Source organism: Notolabrus celidotus, chromosome 9 (assembly GCF_009762535.1).
Source record: "Notolabrus celidotus isolate fNotCel1 chromosome 9, fNotCel1.pri, whole genome shotgun sequence".
NCBI lineage: Eukaryota > Metazoa > Chordata > Actinopteri > Labriformes > Labridae > Notolabrus > Notolabrus celidotus.
In genome coordinates, this window is record NC_048280.1 from 4,795,831 (window position 1) to 4,812,634 (window position 16,804).

Consider the following 16,804-nt stretch of genomic DNA (forward strand, 5'->3'; position numbering starts at 1 on the left):
GTTTGAGGGGCTTTAAAGGTATCTTTCTTTATTTAAATTTATTTAACCAGGAAAACCTCATTGAGATTAAGAATCACTTCATCCCAATGAAGCTGATGCATCTTCCTCCAATGCCTTCAACCTGCTTTTAAAAGCATTTAAAGAGACAAGCTGACTCAAACTAAGCTGCAACCTCTTGTCTTAAAATATGAAGCCCGTTATAAACTGCAGTTCATCAAGCGTCCACTAGAGGCCGGCTGCAGAAACACCAGAAACCACATACACACCCATTCAAAAGAGACAATCTTTACAGCAGAAATAAACATGTTTACAGTCTGGTTCAAAAAACAGTTTAGGTCAGAAGAGCTCATTTCTCCATCGGCACACACTGTACGGGAGTGAATTTTTCTCTAATGCAATTGTTCAGAATATATTAAGATTCCGAGTTTTTCCCATTTGAGTACATGACTGACTTGACTTACAGATAGGGACACTGTAGCTGTCGGCGAGGAGGCTCAAACCCGGTCTCTTTACTTCACACTCGTCACCAGCAGTTTGGTTGAGTTCAGCATTTCCAATATGGCTCCCGCCGACACTCAGGAACAGATGGGTGACTTCACAAATACTACGTCTTTATTATACAGTGTATGACTCAAACCCAAACTCTCCTGCAGCAGGGTCCAGGCTGCAGGAGCTGATAATCTAAAACTCTCTTTTTCCATTTCAAGATGCTCTCTGGGGACAGAAAGCAAAAACAAGTTTTGTGACTGGGTCACAGAGCGAAGACTGTAGCTTCAAGTATTTTTTAAATGAATAAAATCATATAAATATGAGGGAAGCAAGTTAAGAACTGCCTTATGAACAAGGACATGCTAGTTGTTTAGTCTTCGGGTAGACAATGCAGTGTTTGCAGCATGTTTCTCCTAAATTCAAGATACATCCCAAAGCTTTTTTTCCCATCACTAAATAATCATCAGCTAATTTTAGGTTAGCCGCCAGCTGGATAGAGCTTCATTTTAAAAATCAAAGTGTGATAAAATCCATGCAGCTCCAGTAGAAATCATTGGGGTCAAACAGTGTGAGGACAGCATGCGAATACAGCCGAGAACGACTCCACCTGACTCTCTGAACCTCATCGGCTGACCTAAATCTGGATTTGCAGACTGCTTTTACATAAAAGTGACGACTCAGTAAAGCTAGAAATGCTACAGATGTGGTGGGTTAGTTAAATTGATAATTTTTTTTGCTGCAATACAGAAACAGAGAGCTTGATCCAGGTCTTAATAATGCAACCAGGGTGTTTAACAAATCCTAGTGAAGGCTACGACCAATCAGGGGTCACTTTACATTTTGGGGTTCCAGTTTACCGCTGGTTTTCGGCTTGATTACCATCATTACTATCATCAATTACAAATCCTGATTGATGTGTGAGCACCTGAGCTCCTCTGAGGCAGGACGGTGCTGTTAAAGTTCACAAACCCACTCTCGACTTTCCATGGGAGTAAATGTTAACACAGTGAGCTCCAGCTGGGTGGATCATCAAGCTAACAGAGCTGGGCCCCAACGACCCAGAGAGGGCGGCGTACAGATGGGAAGGTCCTCGTCTTTACAAGGACTCGGCCCTCCTGAGACCACCCTGCTGCTGCACTATCAAGTCATCTCACTAACACACTTTACAGGAGGTGAAACTCATCGTCTGCCTCATTTAACTGCTACACCCCTATGGGAACAGAGGGGAAGGAGGAGCAGGCTGCAGGAGAAGTTGGACGATTTCCCAGCTCACTGTATGGTGCACCCTGTTATTAGACTGCTCGCTCTCAAAATGCATCATAAAGGAGGATTGAGACTTATTGCACAGAAATGATGCAACATACAAAAAAGACAGCCTGTTGCACATCAAGTCAGAAGCTGCATTTGAAAGTATTTCATATACATGAAGTCATCATAAACTGCTTCTACTTCCTCCACTACTTTAAAATTCATGGAGAGCTGAGAAGTTTGCAGAAGCTTCTTCAGCTTTCATTCACAATATAGACCCCTTTACAGCCTACATCATGGAAGAAGTGCATCAGCATTTTGGCAACGGAAATGGTGTTTAGCCCCATACATTCAGTGAGATAGCAAGCTTTAAACACTGAAACAAGCAGCAACCTATGGTCTCAAAATATGAAGCGCATGTGGAAGTGCTAAAAAGTGCAGTTCATCGAGAATCCGCTTGAGGCTGGCTGCAGAAACACTGGAAACCACATACACACCCATTCAAAGAAGACGATCTTTACAGCAGAAATAAACATGTTTACAGCCTGGTTCAAAAAACGGCTTCGGTCTACGTAGCTAATCTCTCTATCGGCACACACTGTACGGGGGGATTTTTTTCGGTACAGAAGACATTAAGATTCCAAGTTTTTGCCCAAATAAGGACATGACTGACAGGCGGGAACACTGTAGCTGTTGGCTAGGAGGCTCAAACTCTGCCTCTTTACCTCAGACTAAGTTAGGTTGAGTTCAGCATTTTCAATATGGCTCCCCCCAACAACCGGCTTCAAAACAGCGCTCAGAAACAGATGGGTGACGTCGCGGATACTACGTCCATTATTTATACAGTCTATGCACTGAATTAAAACTGTTGGCAGCATCAAAGTGTCGGGTTGTTCTGTGGTTGGTTGTCAGAATCGATACTCCACCACAGACTCAAGCTCTCCAGGATTCAGGCAGGGTTACGATCGTTTCAGAGCAACCGGTGTTTTGGTGTTAAGAGTGACCACGATTACAACAGCTGTTGAAACATGGAAAGAGTCCTTGTGAATACATCCCAGTTTATTTTGCATTGTAATATAAAAACAAACTCATCAGATATGTGTTTAATGAAAACTAAAAGCATTAGTGAGAGGCGCACTTGGCTGGCTGTCACCAGTTAACAGGGACACCAGCGGCGTCCTTGGCTGCAAGCTATTAAATCTCTTCTTTATCCGACCTTGGTTCATCAGGTTTGACTGTAATTAAATAATATTAATTATTAATAATTAACATCAGAACCCAGTTTTCACTGTGAAGAAGTTGTTTACTGTGCAGAGGTTATGATCAAATAAGACAATTAAGACTCAATTTGGAGAGGTAAATAATACATGAAAGTTTGAATTACGAGTAGCAGAAACAGATTTCATGTTCACATTAATACTATGGTTTCTTATCAGACTAATAAGTCTGCAAAAACACAGCATCATTATTAGTCTGATCTGTACCAGTGCAGGTTCCTGGCTGGGTTTAGTTTTCTAGCTTGTTTGTTATGACCCAGGTCTCAGACGTAGCTGTCTTATGAGCTTGTCTTTGACGTGGAGGATTTCTTATTTCTAGACACAAGTTTATGTCTTGATATTTGATGGTCTGTACATGTCCACAGATAATCAGTCCCTCCAGGATTTCGCGGGATTTTTTTGTGATTGTTGCGGCCCAAAAAGCTTGAATTTGCGAGAAAAAAAAAATTGCGGTGAAAGTTGCGATTATTTTTTTTTTCTTTTTTCCCCCAATAACACCTCAGGGGCAAGTAAATATGCTAAATTACAGTTGTTTTTAGAAAGCATTCTTGATGTGGCCACTGACTGTATTTTGATTCTCTTGATTCACAGAAAAATGCCATGAAAGGGCTGTATTGCACATTTACGACGGTCCCTGAATGCACCTCGCAGCTACTGACGCACAGTCAGTTCACGGCACTCTGAAATTAATCTGCATCTTTGATGACAAGGACTTGATCAAAACTTACTGAATGTGTCTGATGTTTCACCAAACTGGATTAAATCAAGCTGTAGATGCAGAGCTTTTTAGGGTAACCACGGCAACAACGTCAAACATCAAATAGTAAACAGACGTCCCCCGGTTGTGTCTTTGTCACTAACGCACACCGGGGGTAAAAATCCTCAATGAAGATGAGACAGATACATGGAAGTGAGGAGAGCTGGTTCATAAAGCACACCTGCTGCAGGTAGGTTACCAAGCTAACACTGAGCCCCTCAATCTATAAATAATGACGTTGTCATGGTCACTTGTCCTGCCTGCTGTCCCCTCTTTTCACCCGTTCTCTGTGCGTGTTTTGTTGTTGAAAGTGCCGATCAAGTGAGGACTTATGTTTATGTTCCAAGGAAGTCAAATTGATGACAAAACCGATGACGTGCAGGGGCTGAGATTGAGGTAATTGGTCAAATTTGCGGGAAAGTTGCGCTGATTGTAAAAAATTGCAGGGCCGCGAAAAAATCGCGCTGATTGGTTGAATTTGCGTTGATAGTTGCGATCGCGAAATCGCAACTTCCTGGAGGGACTGGATAATGTAGTCTTAGGCATGGACTGACTTGTGAGCTTAATCATTCTCCGGTGTACACGCTGGTTTTTCTACTAAAGACGTCCGTAGACTAAATATCTGTCAACTCACTGATTTCACACAGAGCTGGAAGTCGTTTACAGTCCGTCAAAGTGACTTTGTTTTGGTAAAAATTGCAGTTTTGATGGTTAACTTCCTTGCACAGCTTGGCAAACTATTGTACCGCGCTGTACTTCCGTTGCCATGGGGTCTATTAGAGATCTATCCTGTTAGTTCTAGCAACAGAAAGTCACAACCAGAAGAGAGTGTTCACTTTATGGACGACTGTCTTACATTTTGTTCAAGGGAAGCTTCGTAAAAAGCCTGCAGCCCTCTGAGACTAAACCACATAGCACTCCCAAAAAACCTCCCTTTCATCTGAGCTTTTACACGGCCTGTGACATTTTCTCAACAAGGAACGGGCGTGACAATAAACCAGAGCGATAAAGGTTGTCCGGCCGTTATTGGATGAACTTTGTGGATCTTGATGAAAGCGGTGATGGCTGGGACGAGGAGCGAACGGGAGCCTTTCCATCCTCTTGGCGTCACTTAACCCTCCGGAGAGTCCTCGCTTTTGTTACAAGCTCTCTGAGTGAAGCGTGACGGGAAGAGAAACTTTCAACCGTCTTCAAACATATGGGGCTTTTTTTAGGGAGCCGTTACACGCGCTTTTGCTTTTCTCATCAGCTGGTCAATTTGTAGGAAGTGAGTGGCTTTGTCATTCCTCCCTGGCCCAGTATTATTCTTTGACTGTGTCCAAACAATACCACAACATATCCTGATGTAATGTAGAAGTGGCTCAAATTGGGTCATTAAATTGTGTAACCTCCGCTGAAAGCCTCTGTAGCTGAAGGTAATGCTCGGGGTGGATACTTAGCAGTAATGGTGAAAGAATGTGGATGGTCCCACTTTAAATGGAGCCATCAGGATTGCACGGCAAGAAGGAAAAGAAACTAGTTTTTATGATTTCCTTTGAAAAATTGATTCCAATTTATAAGAGGTCCTGGAAGGGTGTCATATACGGTCCTCCCCCACCCTTAATACTAAATCTTTCAGGCAGAAGCTTTTAAAACTTCAAATGCAGCTAGATCTGCTTACACGTGCCATGCTATAGCCTATATAGCCCCCTTTCCTGTTCGGCCAGGCTGTTCAAATGTGTGTTTCATGGATGTGAGGGTTTTTTTTTTCCAGCGACAAAACAGAGGAGCGGCCCACAGTAAAACACCACACGTGCTGTCTGGCTTTCCCATCAATCCTGCAGACAGGCTGGGCACGGCTCAGGTGGCTCCAAATCAGTCCAGTCCTCAAGGCTGCATCACTGAAACCAGTCTGTGACAGAGGTGGAAGAACTCAAGACTTTTGATATTTACAAGAGAGAAGATTGTCAGAAGGAAAAAAAAGGGTGGCAGATGACAAAATAAATATTTCCTTGACGTAAATGGAAATTTAATACATTTAATAACATTTCCAACATTTCATTCTAACATTTCTTATTTTTAGCTTGTATCCAACTAACTAATGTTTAAATTTAATATGATCACTTGATTTGATTATTAGGGCCCGAGCAACGCTGGTGGCGAAGGCCCTATTGTAACCCTAAGGGTTATTATTATAGGAGATTGCAGTTTTGGACCCCTGAACGTGAATGAAAGCACGGATATTTTTGCACACTCATCGGGTCTGGTGAAAATTGCAAGTTATTATAGGTCTTGCAAAAAAAATAATTCTGTAGCGCCCCCTAGAAGAACAAATATCCAACGATGACATGAATAAGAGTTGTCATGATGCTAGAATTTAATCTTTGATACATTTCTAGTAAAAATCAAATGATATCAACAACTTTTTTGATACTGCAGCAACAAAAATGTAACTCCTGGGCACCCTTCATTCAGTGCTTTAGCCCAAAAACAGCAGGACTGAAGGAGCTTGGTTAACAAGACATGCAAGAATCGGATAACTAAGCAGATCATCTTCAGTCATTTATTTCTGCATCCAAAGTTTTGAGTTGTAAACTAACTCTATTCTGTGATAAAGCACATCAGCAGATTCATCAGAGAAACTACTATTGTACAACCTCAAGCTAAAGGCAAACAGTCTGAGCTACTGTAGACCAGGACTAATACCCTCACGGCTCAATCCTAATCCAGGTAAATCTTTGCGGTTCCACTTTGTGAGTCTTTATTGCACTGATGGGGATTTTGCTGATGGCGTACAGATCAGTACATTTCCATTGTTCATATCGAGTGTTCCCGAACGAAACCTGCAGCTGTTGTGAGAGAGCAGGAGAGGCGGGATGAGGCCGTAGACCCGGGCTGAGCTCACCTGGTGTTGGAGGCGGTGAGGTCGTTACTGAGGAGAAAAATCTGAAGTGGAAATCAGAGCTCCTGCTTCCTAACCTCAAACTGGTCCACTGGAGCCATGTTGTATGAAATCATAATGAACATTTCCAGTCTCAGGTAGCGTGGAAACATGGAGGACTGAATAAAGGGGACAGGTGCATACAGACGGAGAACTCGAGTAATTCAAGTAGAAAATCTCCAATTCTAATTCTCTGAGCCTTGTTCCATTATAAAGCTCATATGCAGCAGATACATACAATGACCACTGCTGCAGCAGGAGTCTACTCTATAATGGATTAATAACCATAGACTATATGTAAGAGGGGGATGTAGCCACCCAGACTTCAACAAAAGCCTCAAGTTTAGTATTGGGAAATAAAACAGTCTTCATAAGGGTCCACCTCTCTATCAGCCCAAGTCTGATTCATAAGAGTTCAAGTCCAAATCCACCTCTCTATCCTCTGATTCTGAAGGCAGTAGATGCTCCAGTACCAGTCCAAGTCTGATTCATAACGGCTCAAGTCCAAGTCGAGTCTACTGAAGATCAGGACTGAAACAAGACTGAAACAAGATAGTGGAATGTAAAATGAAATACTTGAAAATAAAATGAATTACTCAAAAATACAATAAAATACTTAAAAATAAAATAAATTACTTATAATTAAAGTAGAATACTTAGAAATAAAAATAAAATACTTAAAAATAAAATGAAATACATAAAAAAAAAAAAAATACTTACAAAAGAAAATACTTAAAAATAAAAATATAATACTTAAAAATAAAATAAAATACTTAAAAATAAAATAAATTACTTATAAATAAAGTAGAGTACTCAGAAATAAAAATAAAATACATAAAAATAAAATGAAATACATAAAAATAAAATAAAATACTTAAAAATAAAATAAATTACTTATAAAGTAGAATACTTAGAAATAAAATAAAATACTTAAAAATAAAATGAAATACATAAAAATAAAATAAAATATTTACAAAATATACTTAAAAATTAAAATATAATACTTAAAAATAAAATGAAATACATAAAAATAAAATAAAATACTTACAAAAAATACTTAAAAATAAAAATATAATACTTAAAAATAAAATAAAATACTTACAAAAAATACTTAAAAATAAAAATATAATACTTAAAAATAAAATGAAATTCTTAAAAATAAAATAAAATACTTAAAAATAAATGAAAATACTTAACAATAAAATATTATACTTCAAAATAAAAATAAATTACTTATAAATAAAAATAAAAAACTTCAAAATGAAATAAATAATTTCAATAAAATCAGATAAATACGAGAAAAAAAAAGAAAAGAAAAAGAGGAAATTAAATAAAAATGATGCTTAAACAATGGTCATCAAAGGAAAATGACTCCAAGTTAAAAGCCAGATTTAAAAGGTAAGTCTTAAGCTTACTTTTAATAACACACAGAGAGCTCGCTGTTCTCATGTCCAGATGTGGAGGGTTTTGAGTTTAGGGACACATGAGGAACATTTAAAAGGGAAGCATTCGAGGACCTCAGTGATCGGGATCTATAATGTATGGAGGTGCGAGGCTTTAAAGAGCTTTTAAAAACGAGTATAAGAACTTTAAAATCTAAAAGAAACAGGTAACCAGTGCAGAGTTTTAATAAGAGGAGTTATGTGATCTGTGTTCTTGAAAACATAAAAACACTAATTGCTTTACTTTTACTTTAGGAAACCATCTAACTGTATCTTCCACTGTTTTAGTTTACTCAGTTCAAAATGAGTGATTGGTGAAAATCTGAGTACTGCAAGAAGAAAATTTGAACATTTGTTGATGCAAACAAATCAGCAGTCCTGCCGAGCAGTGACTCTCTCCGCCTGCATATAACTTTTAAATGTGCTGTTCCAGATTCAGATCTTAGTCTTCATTCATATTCAGGAGCTTTCAGCACCAATCTAAATGACGATGAGTTATTAAACATATCAACACGCGGTCACCTGCAAATTCAAACAGGGTTTCCTTTTTGTCCCACTGTTTTCCACTCTGTGAGTAAAAGCAGTGAAACCGTCGGTTCACATGAGGGCCGAGGAGACCTGAGCCGTCCATGTTTCCTCTCGGGCCCAGAGGAAGTGGATATTTTTCCTGCCGAGGTTTGTTGGAGCGCTCGGGTCGTTCTTAACGCACATTAGTTATGATGGAGGACATGCAGAGCTGAGCTGTACTCTGCCACAGCAGCAGGTTTCAGAGAGACGCTACCTGAGAAGTTTAGGACTTTGGGAAGTTGTTCCACATGCAAACCACAGGAGTCATTAGTATCACAGAAATATATACTGTTACTTCATTGAATATAATACACTCCCCCTGAATGGGAGCAATAATCACCCCGTAGGAGATGTGGCTTGCAGGGTGATTTTTTTCTCTCTCTGAGCCGGGGTGTAAATCTTTATTGTAACGTGTGCAGGTTTCCCTCTGAAAACTAGAGCTGGCGAGCAGCTGAGTCGCACATGTTAGAAGACCTCCTGCCGTCTTTCAAAGAGCCTCTTGATAAATTTCCTACAGGTGGAGCAGTTTACTGAGCACTCTGATGCACAAATGTACACTATATGGTATTTTAGGGAGCAAACATAAACCTGATGTTTACCCTGACCTCTGGTCACGTTCAACACACGGGTGTATTCGGGGGCAAACAATGCGTGTATGTCATTTTCTCTTTCCATATAAGGTCTTTGTATCTCATCTCTGTGCACAGAGGTGGTGTACGTTTCCCCTCTCTTGGTCTCTGCTCAGGACCTTTTTCCTCCAGGTGAGAGGATTTGAAGCCTCATTGGTTCATAATGAGTTTGCAGTATACATCCTATCCAAGGCCACATCTAACCTCCTGTTAAACATTGTGCTGGACAGGAAACTGAAGATCCTGTTTCAGTGTCCATATTCTGAAGTGTAGAGACTCTTGGAGATGAAGTAAAAACGCTGCTGCAGACAGTTTGCAGGATCCTTCTTTCTTCAGGTGTTTGCTTGAATATTTTCCAAAGCAAAGTAAATTGGTAAATAAGATAACGCTTTGAGTTTCAAAGTTATTTAAACTGCCAGTCCAATAACTTACATCAAACGTCCACCCTCTGAAAACAGATGATATCCAGTAAGTGCACAAAGCTTGACTATCTCCATTGAATCGGCTTTAAACTTTTACTCTCCTTCTTTCTAGTTTTAAGACTCAACTCTTTACATCAATACATTAAACTGACTTTAAAAGTTAGATTTACATTGCAGATTAAAAATGTAAATTATTCCCACTGTTACTTTGTGGTACAAGGAGATATTGAATGTATTTATGATTAGGGTTAAGGTTAGGGTTAGGTTTAGGTTTAGGTTTAGGGTTAGGGTTAAGGTTAGCGTTATGATTGGGGTTAGGGTTAGGGTTATGGTTATTATGGTATATTTTACCTTAACTTTGCAAAAAGTAATGGTTTGTGTGTTGAAAACCCTTTCACGTACCATGTTTTTATGAGAAGCCTTGTAATTGCCCAATTTTGTGCATTTATTCTGTTACAAAACCATTCTTACTTTTGTTTTGTATTTTAATCAAACTTTTTTATTGTACAAATAAAAAGAAAACTGCAAACATATCCACAAAACAGAACCAGTACCAAACTCAAGCAAACAGAACCAGAACCAACTCACGCAAACAGAACCAGAACCAAACTCAAGCAAACAGAACCAGAACCAAACTCAAGCAAACAGAACCAGAACCAAACTCAAGCAAACAGAACCAGGACCAAACTCAAGCAAACAGAACCAGAACCAAACTCAAGCAAACAGAACCAGGACCAACTCAAGCAAACAGAACCAGAACCAAACTCAAGCAAAAAGAACCAGAATCAAACTCAAGCAAACAGAACCAGAACCAAACTCAAGCAAACAGAACCAGAACCAAACTCAAGCAAACAGAACCAGAACCAAACTCAAACAAACAGAAGCAGAACCAAACTCAAGCAAACAGAGGCAGAACCAAACTCAAACAAACAGAACCAGAACCAAACTCAAGCAAACAGAACCAGAACCAAACTCAAACAAACAGAAGCAGAACCAAACTCAAGCAAACAGAACCAGAACCAAACTCAAACAAACAGAACCAGAACCAAACTCAAGCAAACAGAACCAGAACCAAACTCAAGCAAACAGAACCAGAACCAAACTCAAGCAAACAGAGCCAGGACCAACTCAAGCAAACAGAACCAGAACCAAACTCAAACAAACAGAACCAGAACCAAACTCAAGCAAACAGAGCCAGGACCAACTCAAGCAAACAGAACCAGAACCAAACTCAAACAAACAAGAAAAATACGATGCCTAGGCTTGGATGGGCTGATCCGATTTCTCCTCTCAGCGAGTATTTGCTCGGTCTTCGAGAAGAACCCTCTCAGAAGCAACAGATGAAACCACGACACACAGCCTCCCCTCCATCACCTGTATCCTCACATGTGATTGGCCGCATGGCCGCCATGCTGACCAATCAAAACAAAGTTCTGCTGTGAGCAGAGCTGGGGCTGAGCACTGAGAGAGCTAAGCAGCAAAGAAAAAACTGGGAGCCGGCTCTCTCGCGATCAAAGCCGGCTCTTCTGATTCACTATAAAGCATCGACTCTCAGAGCCGCAGCTTTTGATCGTGACACATCTCTAATCCGGGTACTTCAGCTGTGAGCAAAATCGTTGCTATGGACGCCACACAACTCCAGCTAGCTAACGGCTAATATAAACACACAGTATGCCCTTACTTTATAAATAGTCTCAGCTTTCTTTTAACTCAATAAAGATTACTCACATCTCTACAGCAGCTCATCCAGGCGTCGTTCCCTTTCTTTATCCTCCCCGCTGTCCTCATCGTGTTAAATTAATCATGACATAACCTCATCACGTTAGCATCATAGGTTAGCATCCGGGTTCCTTTGACTAGAAGTCCTCTCACCAGGGTGACGTCCCTTTCTCTCTTAACTTTTATCTACTTGAAAACGAAAGTAAAGTTCTTCATAATCCACTGAAAACAAACTATTGTTGTATTTCCCCTGAGATAAGTTTTCATGTTACCGGCTTGAAATGAAAGGAAACAGCTGAACTTTTGTGTGTTAACAAACAACCAATCAAATCACAGGGAAGAGGTTAAAGGTCACCACCAACGTCATTACGTCATCATGATGTAATATGGAAATTAATAATGATCAATATTATTTTGTAAAATGTATTCGCTTTGTTTTACTTCTTTTTAAAAATTGTTTATTGTTGTTGTAACTTGTTTTAAATTTGTAGTTTTATTTCATTTAGAAAAATAGATAGATAGATAGATAGATAGATAGATAGATAGATAGATAGATAGATAGATAGATAGATAGATAGATATATTAATAGATACATTTTTAATTGTATAAATAGTCTTAACTCAAACCATACAAGCATTTATACTATACCACATCATACACTTGTACTATACCAGCATGTAGACTGTACCACATCCTGAACTCAAACTATACCAACATATAGACTGTACCACACCCTGAACTCATACTATACCAGCACGTAGACTGTACCACATCATACACTTGTACTATACCAACATGTAGACTGTACCATATCCTGAACTCAAACTATATCAACATATAGACTGTACCACATCCTGAACTCATACTATACCTAGATGTAGACTGTACCACATCATAAACTTGTACTGTATTCAAAAATAATTGTACTAACAGGGGTCTCAGCCTTAGAAAGGACAGTTAAAGCCACTAATACCTCCTCTTGAATAGACATGATGCTGCATAGTGGCATTATGTCATGCTGATAATAGTGATGTACGTTACTTTTGTCTTTGCTTTGCTACTAACTTAGAAATTACAACAAAATATCACTATGAATGTGAAAATTCAAACATTTTCCTGCCATTCAGAAACTTTATAATCATCTAATGTAAGTGTACAGTAAGGCTAGTTTATGTGACGTGTGATTTGTATTGTTAAGTATGAAGTAACACAACCTCCCCATGAAAACTGACAACTCTGGATGCTCTGATCAAAGGCAGGTTGTCTGTTCTCCCCAAAGATAGACTTACAGGTGATGTATTGGATGAGTGGAGTGTCCTCACTCTACTTCTGAGGTGGTATCCCCCTGCGTCACGCAGGCTCCCCCATAAAACACTTTCATGCAGCTCAGTGAAAGAAAAAAGCTGTAAAAAATCTAAAGTTGGAGGGTTTTATTTTTCACCTGCAGGCTTTGGATTTCATTTATGACCCAGATTCAGTTTTGCTTGGTTCCTCCTGGGACAAATTTGAGGAAAGGTATCACAAGAATTCCTTCACTTTTGTATTAAATCATTTTCAAGATCCCAAAAAAGAATCTGCACCATGTGACTCTGCATACCATCACATATAAAACTTCTTATTTACATGAAACGAAGTTCATTCTTTGAATGGTGCAAAAATTGGCTTCAGCATGTTCATCTTTGATTGATTCTTAGGTATCTTTTATCATCAGGTGACATCTGACATAAAAGACTTTGGAGTGTCTTGCAAAAGCAGGATGTGAATCTGGAAAGAAAATTCCAATATTAATTCAGGTTTACAAAATTGGAACCATACAGTGAAATGTTCTTGATTGCCAGTCATACAGGTATTTAGGATCCTTTATTTTGGGGACTAACAGCCTTCCTAAAGTGGCCGAGTAGACCAGGATCACCTGTGAGTTTTACACTTTCTACTGAAAAGTCCCTCATACAACCCCACTTCAAAAAAGCAAACTGTGCCTTTAAAATGTCACCAAAACGAAAACATATAATCCTTCAGTCCTTCCTGGGCTTACACAAAGTTTTGGGGAAAGCAGATTCTATCTTCTTCAGGTGTCAGATAAGCAAAAGCACAACAGCAGAATGACAATTAAATTCACCAGACAAGCAGCTCTACAGTCTGACTGTCTCAGCAGAAACACTCCTCCCTGCTCACCTGTAACACAGAATCTGTGAGCGACAGTGTAAACAGCCTCTTCAAACACGGGGGGGGGGGGGGGGGGCATTTCAGATAAGAAATGGAAACCAGTTTCTTCACACTGTATTGTACAGGAAACAAAATGTGTTGATGTGAAAACAGAGAGAATAGCACAGGCTGTGTTGACTAAACAGGGCCAAAGTGTCACAGTGGCAACTGGTTTGGGCAGACCAACTCCAAGGTTAAAGCCTCGCCCTGCAACTTCAGGGGTCAGCAGGTTTCTACTGACGGGAAAATGTTATTAAGGCAACATGCAGCTTTAAAAAACAACAACAGGAAAATGAGGAAAATCTGCAAAAAATCATGTGAAAACTGTTTTTACTCCTAAAAATAGAGCAAACAGAAAAGAACAGCAGACACATACCACTGAAGAACTAACTATAGTGCCAACATTGTTTCACAACATTCAAGAGAGAACCTCTATCAGACATGTTTTGCCCACTTATGATGAAGTTTGGGTTTTCTGACTCAAAGCAAATTTAAGAAAGACAACAAAAAGTGAAAGTTGTCACCCCAACAGGTGCAGCTGAGAAGTCAAGTATAATTTGACCTCATCAGGAAACCAACTGTGTGAGTGTGACAGCATTTTCTAAACCAGCTCCATGTGGAGTTTACTCATAGCTCTATGGAGCAATGTTTTTATAAGCCTGTTCCTGTTTGGTTTGTTCTCATCTCTGGGAATACATTCACTCTATTCCACTGACCTGCAGGTGGCGATACTGAGTGAGGATATGCAGGAATGTGTGATCAAAGTCAGGACATGATGACTCTTTGAGTGTTCAGCAATGCAAGTCATTTCCTACACATGAAAGTAACCATTTCTTTAAAGTTGTTTCATTAAAAAGCCTATAGTGACTTAAAAGCTTCAGAGCCCCTGAAGTAGCATACATTGATAACTTTTGTCCTCTGTGCACAATACATTTATCTTGTAGGTTATCATCTAGTCTTGCACTAGATGATGATCTTGAGAGGATAAGTTATTATTTGTTGTTAGAGCCATAGAGTAATTCAAATGTATGCGCCTTTAATTGTGATGCTGCAGGTAATTGGTGCTGCTAAATGGGAGCAACTGAGCATGTGCGCTGCAATGTGTGCTTTAATCTGAGCAGGAGAAGGAGCAACATATTCGACACCAGTCGTAGCTTTATTTGTTTTTTTTATAGATTGTCACTTTTGTGTTTTTTTTATTTATTTTTTATTGGAAAGGGTAACATCACAAAGTTTTACAACTTTCTTCTTTGTATTTATCCTTTTCCAGTCTTTTATATGTGTATGAATAGACAGAAGTGGTGTGTCCAGATAACCACTCAGTCCTGAAATGTTTCTGTCCTCCATCATCTTTCCATGTGAATGCATCCATTTATATTTTTGACATTTAAACACAAACCATAACAACAATAGATTGTTCAGTGACAGACTTCTTCACCCGCGGTGTCTCACGGAGAGATATCGAAGGTCTTTTCTTCCTGCAGTGGTCAGACTATATAACCAATATATATATATATATATAGCTTTGGGGTCCAGCAAGCAACGCGGCCACAGGACCCGGTGGCCAGTAGTAGCAACCGTTGTCAGCGGCTTACAGGTCTGAGGACACTCGGATCGGTGCTGGAGATGGAGCACAGTTCAGTGCCGATCGACTGCAGTAGCTGGTTTGAACCCGGATTTCAGATCCTCAGCCTCAGCAGGTCTGGAAACACAGCATCTGGATGATTACAGCAGGACGCCGGAGATGAACCAGCATGTAGACAGACCCACAGCGGTGCTCAGTGTTGGGATATCCGTCAAGCAGGCCGTCACACTCCAGCAGGGATCCACCAGGTAGGGAAGCAGCGGAGAAGGCACCAGTGTTTGTTGAATAGCAGAGGTAAGAAGCCAGGGGTGGACTTGAACCAGTTGTTCCGTTTATGGCACATACAAGGTTCGGAAAGGTTAGTGCTGAGCGATATGACTTCAAATAGTGTAAGCATAAAAGCCCGTTAAAAACACATGCTAAAAACGCAATAAAAAATGTTTAAAAGCAACTGAGTCAGCGAGCAGCCAGTTACAGAGACGTGTGCGCGGCCATCTTGGATTGATGTGCCTGCCTCTATCTTATCCTATATATATATATAAATATATATATATATATATATGTTGTAAGATATGCTTATTTTTACCTCTTTAATTTAATTGCTAATAACTTTTTAATAATTTATATTTTATAGGCCCTTGTTTGCTTTATACTCTTTTGCACTGTCTACTTTCCTGCTGTGACACTTAAATGTCCCTGTATGTGGGACAATTAAAGGACTATCTTATATTATCTTATACTGTACATAAACATTAATCTTCACCTCTTCCTTCAGTAATCGACACTCATTTTCCTGCATACATCCATTACACAAACCATCAGATATATAACTATCTACATAAGAACTAGGGGAGCTTACATACATGTTTTATTCTCTAAGAAGGGAGGAGGGTTAATACCTTGTTGGTGGAGTCATACAAAATCTGCTCGCACTAGGGTTATAAATTGAATCCACTTATTCCAAATTTGGTAAAATGTGTCCTTTTGTATTCTCAGAGAGTAAGTCAACTTCTCGTTTGTTTGATTTTATACGGCATCAATTTCATTTTTTAGTAAACCTGTTTTGCAACGCACTAGTCAGAAATTCCAAGTTCTGCAGAAGTGGCCAATAAGGCCAATTTTGCTAATAGTTGCCATTGCATTTGTGAACAACTTGTCTACACAAGGTCATGTTCAAGTGTAGGCGAGCCTGGTTTGGCAGAAGCTTCGTCCCATCGGCCATAGCACTGCTAAACAGAATGCCACTGTAATGTGTCCGGTGTGATTATATGTGTCCGGTGTGCATATATGTGTCCAGTGTGTTCATATGTGTTTGGTGTGTGCATATGTGTCCAGTGTGTGCATATGTGTCTGGTTGTGGTGCACCATTGCTGTGAGGCTGGGTGGATGTTTATGGTTATTGTGTTCATACATGTATACCTGTACAGACGGTGGCAACAAATCTCCTTATTAAGGACAAATAAAGATCTATCTATCTATCTAAGTGTGCATTTATTTCTGCAAGATCAGAATTTTGTGCATAAAAGATATGAAATTTAACCCG

The 16,804-nt window shown here is 39.6% G+C and overlaps 1 protein-coding gene across 2 annotated transcripts in view; it reads right to left on the reverse strand.

The window, feature by feature from the left end:
• smarca2 (SWI/SNF related, matrix associated, actin dependent regulator of chromatin, subfamily a, member 2) overlaps window positions 1-11,831 on the reverse strand; it is a 188,152-nt gene extending 176,321 nt beyond the window's left edge. Inside the window, exons 1-2 of one of the 2 annotated variants that reach the window (XM_034692460.1) lie at window positions 11,743-11,825; window positions 11,480-11,659 (exon numbers count right to left, since the gene is read on the reverse strand). The gene's annotated coding sequence lies outside the window, so the exon portion shown is untranslated. Of the gene's footprint in view, window positions 1-11,479 lie in introns of both variants that reach the window. The other variant, XM_034692458.1, reaches the window with a different exon arrangement.
• Between the last annotated feature and the right edge of the window lie 4,973 nt (window positions 11,832-16,804).